This window comes from Silene latifolia, chromosome 8 (assembly GCF_048544455.1).
Source record: "Silene latifolia isolate original U9 population chromosome 8, ASM4854445v1, whole genome shotgun sequence".
Taxonomy (NCBI): Eukaryota; Viridiplantae; Streptophyta; class Magnoliopsida; order Caryophyllales; family Caryophyllaceae; genus Silene; species Silene latifolia.
In genome coordinates, this window is record NC_133533.1 from 64,734,428 (window position 1) to 64,743,334 (window position 8,907).

General features: G+C 43.4%; 1 non-coding gene across 1 annotated transcript; it reads left to right on the plus strand.

The window, feature by feature from the left end:
• Window positions 1–5,071: 5,071 nt before the first annotated feature.
• On the plus strand, window positions 5,072–5,180 carry LOC141597845 (small nucleolar RNA R71). Its single transcript, XR_012523059.1, has one exon. It is a non-coding gene; the product is annotated as a small nucleolar RNA R71 (small nucleolar RNA).
• The last annotated feature ends 3,727 nt before the right edge of the window (window positions 5,181–8,907 follow it).

Here is an 8,907-nt window from a genome sequence, read left to right on the forward strand (position 1 = left end):
CCTCAGTCGATCGACTGCGTAACTTAGTCGATCGACCGCAAACGCTGGCAATTAAACTCAAAATCGTCAGAATTTCATTTTTGCACTTCAATTTCCTGTTCTTCTCTCATGAAAATTCAGTAAACCACCCTACGCACTTTGCATAAAATAAATTCCTGCAAAAAATTCTCAAAGGCGCACATTTTTTTTTTCAAACCAAGGAATTGTTAATTAAAAGGAAAATAACTAAAGCTCCTAATGCAAAACAAATGAAATAAAACCATTAAGATCCTAATTACAAAAATTTACAAGCCGGGTTGCCTCCCGGTTAGCGCTGGTTTAAGAGGTCCCGCACGACCTTTTTACCTCAGTTTGCAGCTTCTAAAATTGGGTTAAAGTATAGTACTTCGACCTGCCCAACGAAATCGTCTGCACCGTGATAATGTTTCACATATTGGCCATTAACTTTGAACCTTTCTCCAACAGAGGTCTCCAATTCAACTGATCCGAATTTTGTAATTGCTGTGACCGTATAGGGGCCAGTCCACCTGGATTTCAGCTTACCAGGAAATAGACGGATACGAGCATTAGAAAGAAGTACCTTATCGCCAATATGGAACTCGCGCTTGATGATTCTCTTGTCGTGCCAGCGCTTTGTTTTCTCTTTGTAGATCCTAGCATTATCATAGGCCAGCAGCCTAAATTCCTCCAGCTCATTCAGCTGTGTCATGCGTTTCTCACGAGAGAGGTTAGGATCCAAATTCAAATCACATATAGCCCACCAATACTTACGCTCCAACTCAACAGGTAAATGACATGTCTTACCATAAATCAATCGGAATGGTGACATCCCAATTGGCGTTTTAAATGCAGTTCTATAAGCCCATAAGACATCATCTAACTTAAGACTCCAATCTTTCCGTGATTTAGAAACAACTTTAGCTAAGACTTCTTTCAATTCCCGGTTAGAAATCTCAACCTGACCACTAGTTTGGGGATGATACCCCAAACCTCTACGATGTTGAACACCGAATTTAGTCAATAAAGCACTATGTTGTTTCTCTGTAAAATGCATTCCCCCATCGCTAATGACAACCCTAGGGACACCAAAACGAGGGAAAAAAATCTTTTTAAACAGTTTAATCACGGCCTTTGCGTCGCAATGGGGAGTAGCGATAGCTTCTACCCATTTGGACACATAATCTACAGCTACGAGGATATATTTATTACCTTGACTGCTCGGAAAAGGTCCTTAATAATTAATGCCCCAGACATCGAAAATCTCAACCTCAAGAATGCCTACCTGTGGCATCTCATGTCTCCTTGAAATATTCCCCGATCTTTGACAAGCATCGCACTCAGCAACAAAATTGCGACTATCTGCATGCAAAGTTGGCCAATAGAAACCAGATTGGAGTACCTTAGTCACAGTCCGGGACGGACCATGGTGACCACCATAGGCAGAAGAGTGGAAAACTTCTAGGATATCCTTCACCTCCCATTGAGGCACACATCTCCGGATAAGACCGTCTGCGCATTCCTTGAAAACATAAGGATCATCCCAAAAGTATTGTCTAACATCATAAGCGAACCGCTTCTTCTGTTGCCATGAATGCTCGGGTGGTATCCTACCTGTCATAGCAAAGTTAGCAAAATTAGCAAACCACAGAGGTGGATAAGACCCTGAAGTAGTAATAGCTAACAGACTCTCATCAGGAAAAGAATCATTAATAGGTAACGAATCCTCCCTTTCTGTCTGCTGCAGACGAGATAAATAGTCAGCCACCACATTCTCTGCTCCTTTCTTATCTTTGATCTCCAAATCAAACTCCTGCAAAAGGAGTATCCACCTCAAAAGTCTCGGCTTCGCATCCTTCTTGAGAAAGAGAGTCTTCAGTGCTGTATGGTAAAAACTACAGCTAGAAACTCCTTCTCAGTGGTATAATAGTTGACTTGAGCCTCATCCAGAGTTCGGCTCGCATAGTATATGGCATTCAAAGCTTTATTCTTCCGCTGTCCCAAAACTGCACCGATTGCATAATCGCTGGCATCACACATAATCTCAAATGGGAGATTCCAATCAGGCGGCTGCATGATCGGTGCAGAAACTAGAGCCTCCTTTAACCTGTTAAAAGCAAAAAGGCACTCATCAGTAAACTCAAAGACAGCATCCTTAAGGAGCAATTGTGTAAGTGGTTTAGCGATTTTTGAAAAATCCTTAATGAAACGCCGATAGAAACCAGCGTGACCAAGGAAACTCCTCACTCCTTTAACATTCACGGGAGGAGGCAATTGCTCAATCACCTGCACTTTTGCTTTGTCAACATGTATACCCTTATCGTAAATCGATGCCCTAACACAACTCCCTCATTGACCATAAACTGACATTTTTCCCAGTTTAAAACAAGATTAACATCAATACAACGCTGCATGACTTTATCAAGATTAGCTAAACAACGATCAAAGTCATTACCATAAACTGAGAAATCATCCATAAATACCTCCCTAATGTTCTCTATATAATCAGAAAAAATCCCCATCATGCACCTCTGAAAGGTAGCTGGGGCGTTACACAACCCGAAAGGCATTCTGCGGTACGCAAAAACATCCTGTGGACAGGTAAAAGTGGTCTTACTGTGATCATCCGGATGAATAGGGATCTGAAAGAACCCTGAATATCCGTCTAGAAAACAGAAAAATTTGTTAGAGGCAAGTCTTTCAGTCATTTGGTCAACAAAAGGGAGGGGGAAGTGGTCTTTCTTGGTGGAGGCATTCAACTGTCTATAATCAATGCACATCCGCCACCCTGTCACAACTCGTGTTGGTATTAATTCATTTTTCTCATTTTTAACCATGGTAGTCCCTCATTTCTTGAACTACTGAATCGGGCTAACCCACTTGGAGTTGCCAACTGTATAAATAATACCCGCATCGAGTAGTTTCATCACACGGGCCATAACAACTTCCTCGCATCTTCGGGTTCAACTTGCGTTGACCCGTCTCGTAAGGCTTGTGGCCTTCCTCCAGCTCTATCCTGTGCATATAAATATCAGGGCTGATGCCCTTAATATCATCCAAAGAGTAACCTAAAGCCTTCCTGTTTTTCTTAAGTACACACATCAAAGCAGACAGCTGGTCATCATTAAGCTTAGCACTAACAATAGTTGGGTACTGCTCCGTATCATCTAGGAAAACATACTTAAGATTAGGAGGAAGTGGCTTACGCTCAGGCACCTTTACCTCTACAGCACAGACAGAATCAGCTTCAATGGTATAGCAAGTGTTTACCAAATTCTTGTTGGCCAGGCTTAAGAGCATCTCATCTTCTTCCTATGTGAGCTCATAGCTTTCCATTGAGGCTACCAAAGAATCTGGCTCCTCAGCATTCTCCGTTGTATTACCTGCATACTCATCTAAACGGGTTAGATCAGCTAAGGGATCCTTGGCTAAGGATTCCCTCCAGTTATAGATAACAGCCCTGTCAACAATATCAATGGAATAACACGTATCATCATCAGCAGATTCAGTAGCCTTACGAGCAAGACTAAACTCAATGGTGTCATCCCCTACCTCTAAGGTAATGATTCCGCGTTTGACATCTATTACAACTCCAGCTGTATGTAAAAATGGTCTACCTAAAATAATAGGTATCTGACGGTCCTCTGCAATGTCCAAAACAACGAAATCGACAGGAATAAAAAACTTACCCACTCGAACGGGTACATCCTCTAAGACTCCTAAAGGTTTCTGAGTCGATCTATTCGCCATCTGAAAGGTAATATCGGTCACCTTAAGTCTACCAATATTTAGCCTTTCGCAAACAGAATATGGTATGACACTGACACTGGCCCCTAAATCGCAAAGGGCCTTTCCAATTTCGTGGTTACCTATAGTGCAGGGAATTGAAAAACTACCCGGGTCCTTTAATTTAGGTGGTATATTAATTTGCGAAAGAGCATTGCATTCTTCCACAAAAGCAACATTACCATCATCATGAAAATTTCTCTTACGATTCAAAATGTCCTTCATAAATTTAGCGTAAGAGGGTACCTGGGTAATTAGGTCAGTGAAAGGAATCGTTACCTCGAGATTCTTGACCATCTCCAAAAACGTACCAAACTTGCGCTCCAGCTTAGTATTCTTTAAACGCTCCGGATACGGGACTGCAACACTGGCCGTAGGATCAGTAACCTTCGGCTTCCGTAAGTTTAAAACCTCCGTCAAATCATCAATAAGTGTAGAATCATGCAAACTAGTTGACGGATTTGCGTCCTGCACTGGAGTCCCAGTCGATCGACCATTGAGCTCGGTCGATCGACTAATCATGCTGGGCGTGAACAGTTTCTGGTCAGAAACTGTTTCTTCAGGAACCTCAGTCGATCGACTGCTGTTGGTGGTCGATCGACCACATGTACTGGGCATGAATAGTTTCTGGTCAGAAACTTTTTCCTCAGGAATTCCGGTCGATCGACTGCTGTTGTTGGTCGATCGACCGCCGGTACTGGCAATAAAGTTCGTTTTCGCACCAGAATTTAAACTAGCCTCTTCATCATTTCCCGAGTCTCCTCTTGGCTTATCGGGACCTTCATAAGAGAGGCCACTTCTGAGATTAATGGCATTAATCGTTTCAATTGGCCCCTCACATTTGCTTGAAGAATTGGCGACTTGCTTAGCCTCTATATTCTCCAACTGCTTCACAAAATTCTTTGTAGATTCAATTCCAGTTGCTTCTATTTTCGCGACTTGAACCCAAAGAGCTCGGACCATTTCTCTCAATTCCGCGGTCTCATCTGAATTATGGACAGGAATTTCAACTCTTTCCTTGGAAGCTTCAGAGGTCTCGAGCTTCTCGAGACGGGCAGTGATAGAAGTTATGAGTGTCACAAAGGCATTCATTTCATCACTTTGCTTTCGCGACTTTCCACGCGAACTTCCAAACTCGGCTCTGTGGACTGCCATCTCCTCAATAGTGTTCCAACCTTTATTCTGACCGGTATTATTTTGGAATCTACCATTCGCAGCTGCATCCAAGATGACCTTGTAATCATCATATAAAGCATTATAGAATAAGTTGCAAAGGTACCATTGCTGGAAACCATGGTGAGGGACAGCCCTAACCAAACTCTTGAAACGTCCCCATGCTTCACAAAAGCCCTCATCAGGTCCTTGCTGAAAATTTGTGATTTTACTTCTCAAGGCATCAGTCTTTGCAAGTGGGAAGTACTTTTTGTAGAAAGCTAATGCTAGAGATGTCCAATCTGTGACTCCAACTGCTACCCTATTAAGGTAGCGGTACCAATCTCGCGCCGAATCCTTCAAGGAGTTAAGAACATTATCCCCTTTACTTCATCTTGGGTCACCCCAGCCGGTATAGGTATGGAACAGCAGTAGTCTGTGAAAATTTCCATGTGCTTTAAGGGATCCTCGTCCGGTAGACCAGCTGTGGACATAGCCCACCTGCGGGTCCGGTTCGATCTGCGGACGCGCATCGGTCTTTTTGAAAGCCACGCTCGGCGGCGTAAAGGTGCTTTCGACCGGATCGTTTTTAGATCGGTCGGTTTCGTCTCGGTAAGGGTCTCGAAACGATTAGAGATGTTCGGAGTCGCCACCAAGCATTTGTGGGATGCCTGGAACCCGTTCGAATTCCACTTTATATCTCGGTCAAATCGAAGCACAAAGCAGCGTTTGACATAGGTACTAAAGATAAGGAAATCGTCCCTCTTTAGCATCCTATCTCTAGAATGACTCTCGTACGCCCTGGATAAGGTCGTCCACTATCCAATGTTTCTGAGTAAGAGGTGAAGGTACGTATTGGGAAGCCCTTTAATCAGACACCCAATCCCGCCCGCGTTTAGCGGCCTCTACTGATCGATCTTGGTTGGTTGAATGCAAAAGTTGATAAAACGGTTTAAATGCATGAATGCGCATCCAATGTTTTGAACCTAACATGTGAGAGCTTTCTAAGTCGGTTGATTTAATCCAAGTATCAAGTATAAGATGTCGAGTTGGAATAATGGTTGATTTGCATGCAAGACGGAAATTAAACATCCATTTACCGTATTAGGTTTAGGGTGCATAACATGATCCATTTGTCTTAGTAAGGCATTTTTCAAATATGGTTTTGAATAATCGAATAGTCATCTGATCCGTCCTATATCCGGGTTAATCGGAGTCGGGATTGTCCTAGACTAATGCTGGAAGGGAACAGGCCCTGTACCAGACGGCTATAAGAGGCGCGAGCCAGCCGACGGTGTAAGGGGCCTCCCTCTGGTTTTGAAAATGAGAAAGAAAAGGCCTGCTTGAGGCGCGGGTTAGCCAACGGCTGTATGCCGTGTTCTGATTGTTTAGAAAACGTTATGAAACGTATTGAAAATGGGTATTTGAACCCGGTTTGATTTTGAAAGGGTCGTTTAGACCGCATTTGTTGATTTGAAGAACTAGACTCGAATAATCATCATTGTTTGATAATATTCGATGTCGGGTTCGATTTGATAAGCTTGACATGAATAGTTTTGAAAATGATTATGGACTAATTGTTTTAAGTCCATTTTGAATGTAATTAGTCGGTACTCATCATCGAACCCGGGTTAAAATCCGGCATGGTATATAGAACCAAGGATGATTTCGTGTTGGTGACTAATATGTTTGTTTGAAAATGTAAAGAAATGAAATAAAAGGCTTTAAAATACCTCTTAAATGTCATTAACCAAATATTATCACCGAAACACGGATTTAACCGTCATGGTATGAAGAACCAAGGGTGAAGAATGCTTTATGGTTAAAACATGCGAAATGAAACAAAAAGGTTTCGAAAATACTTGAAATGGTAAAAGCCGATTACAAATATGAAAAATGGATTAAGGGAAATGACGAGAACAAATACGGTTGATTTCTGGTCTGAGTACCCCATTTAGGCGCGAGCCAGTTGGCGACCTAAGGGGCTTCTGCCTCAGACCAAAAATCAGTTTTGGCTCGTTTATTCCATGTTTTGGTTCATGTTATGCATGTTTTAGCATGTTAAAGTCATGAAACAAGTGAAAACATAATAAAAGAGGATTTTTACACCCTCATACTTACATGTTTGGTTATGGCGAGTGACCGACGTAAGTGTAACAACTTGTTTGATCGGAAAAAACTCGGTTTAAAACCGTTTTGGTAAGTAAAAGAGTGTTTTAAAAGTTTAGTGATGGTGTAGTGGTCAAAGTGGTCGGACAAGTGCTTTAATGCATGATGACGGTACCAAACAATGTGTAAGGCTTGTGTTTACGATTGGTAGGTCGTAAACACACGTCGGATTGTGACTTAAGAAGTCGAGTCGAGAATTTTAAGGGAGAAAAGAGGGGGCGGACACTCGCGTAAGTCTCAAATGGGTGGCATTTGAGGGGTATTTATAGGAGAATGAGTGGTTGTGTGAGTTTTGAGCGACGTGGCCACCTGGGCTGCTCAAAGAGGCGCGAGCCACGTCGCGGCACTTCGAGTCGTGTTGTCACTATCACAACAAACGCAATCATGATTTGTTCTATCCTAGGTTTTGTAGTCACATGTTTGGTACTTGACCAACATGAATCCGGGAAAACTTAGTATAGAAGGCTTGAGATATTTTTGGGTTTTGTGTTTGACTCGGTTTGACTCGTTGTTGGAGTCGGGATTTAAATTTTCGAGTCGGTTTTTGGTCCGGTGTCGGTTTTGACTCTAGTTAGTGTCATTGCGACCCCGTCGTCGTGCATTAAACACTCCAGGTATTTTTGAAATGTTTTGAAATGTTTTGTTTTCGAAATCGTTTTAAGTTTTCCGACGTAAAGTTGTACACAAACTGTCGATCAAACGCCGCGATTCCAAAACATGTTGTAGTCCGATAATCATCGGGTGTTTGTTGGAGTCTCGGCAGAGAATCATCGGGTATCTCTGAGCCCCCACTTTGACCGAGGCTTGGACGGGCGAAAGTCAAAGTAGAGTCCCCAGGTCAATCGAAGATTACAACCTGAAGACCCAAGCGACGTCGAGGCGGCTCGAAAGGATTCGGGCCAAGGACCTGCCGTCGGGAAGGGCAACGTCGAGGCGACTCGAGGGTACGAGTCTAGGACCTGTCGTCGGGAACAGTTTAGAGTTTGTCGACTGTCCGTGCGGGTCGTTTAAAGTCCATTAGACTACGTACGAAGGCTCGCCAGCCATAAGAAGGAGTCATACCTGAGGCATCTTCGGATATGTCCTTGCAAGGTTGCGGATAAATGCTCGCCAGCTGTGGTGCGTATGTGAGGAAGGCTCGCCAGCCGCGGTGCGTTGTAAGGCTCGCCAACCGCGACAAGGAAATGTACCTGAGGCATCTTCGGGATCTGTCCTTGAGAGGTTGCGGACAAAGGCTCGCCAGCCACGGTGCGTATGTGAGGAGGGCTCGCCAGCCGCAGTGCGTTGTAAGGCTCGCCAGCCGAGACAAGGAAATGTACCCGAGGCATCTTCGGGATGTATCCTTGAAAGGTTGCGGACAAATGCTCGCCAGCTGTGGGGTGGTCGATTAATGGACCATGGGAGTAGCCGCGTCGATCGGGCTTGCTTTGAAAGTAGCAAACTCATGATGTCGCTGTGGAAATAGTCAGTATGGATCCTCACCATCACTGTTTTTTTTGGAATGAGCGGGTTCCACGAGGAAGCCCCCTGCTGGCATTTGAAGGAATAGTGAATTTGGAATTTTAACCATTCGGTTTGAATTTGTAGTGGCGGTTTTTATCGTCGTTTGTCTTAATTTTGAAAGGAAATAGCAAATTTTAAATCTGCTATTACATTTGAAGTAACGGTTTATGTGCCGCCGTTGATATTTGATGGAAATAGTGAATTTGGAATCTTCACTATTGATTGAAGTGACGGTTTATTTGCCGCCGTTGACATTTGAAGGAAATAGTGAATTTGGAATCTTCACTATTGATTGAAGTG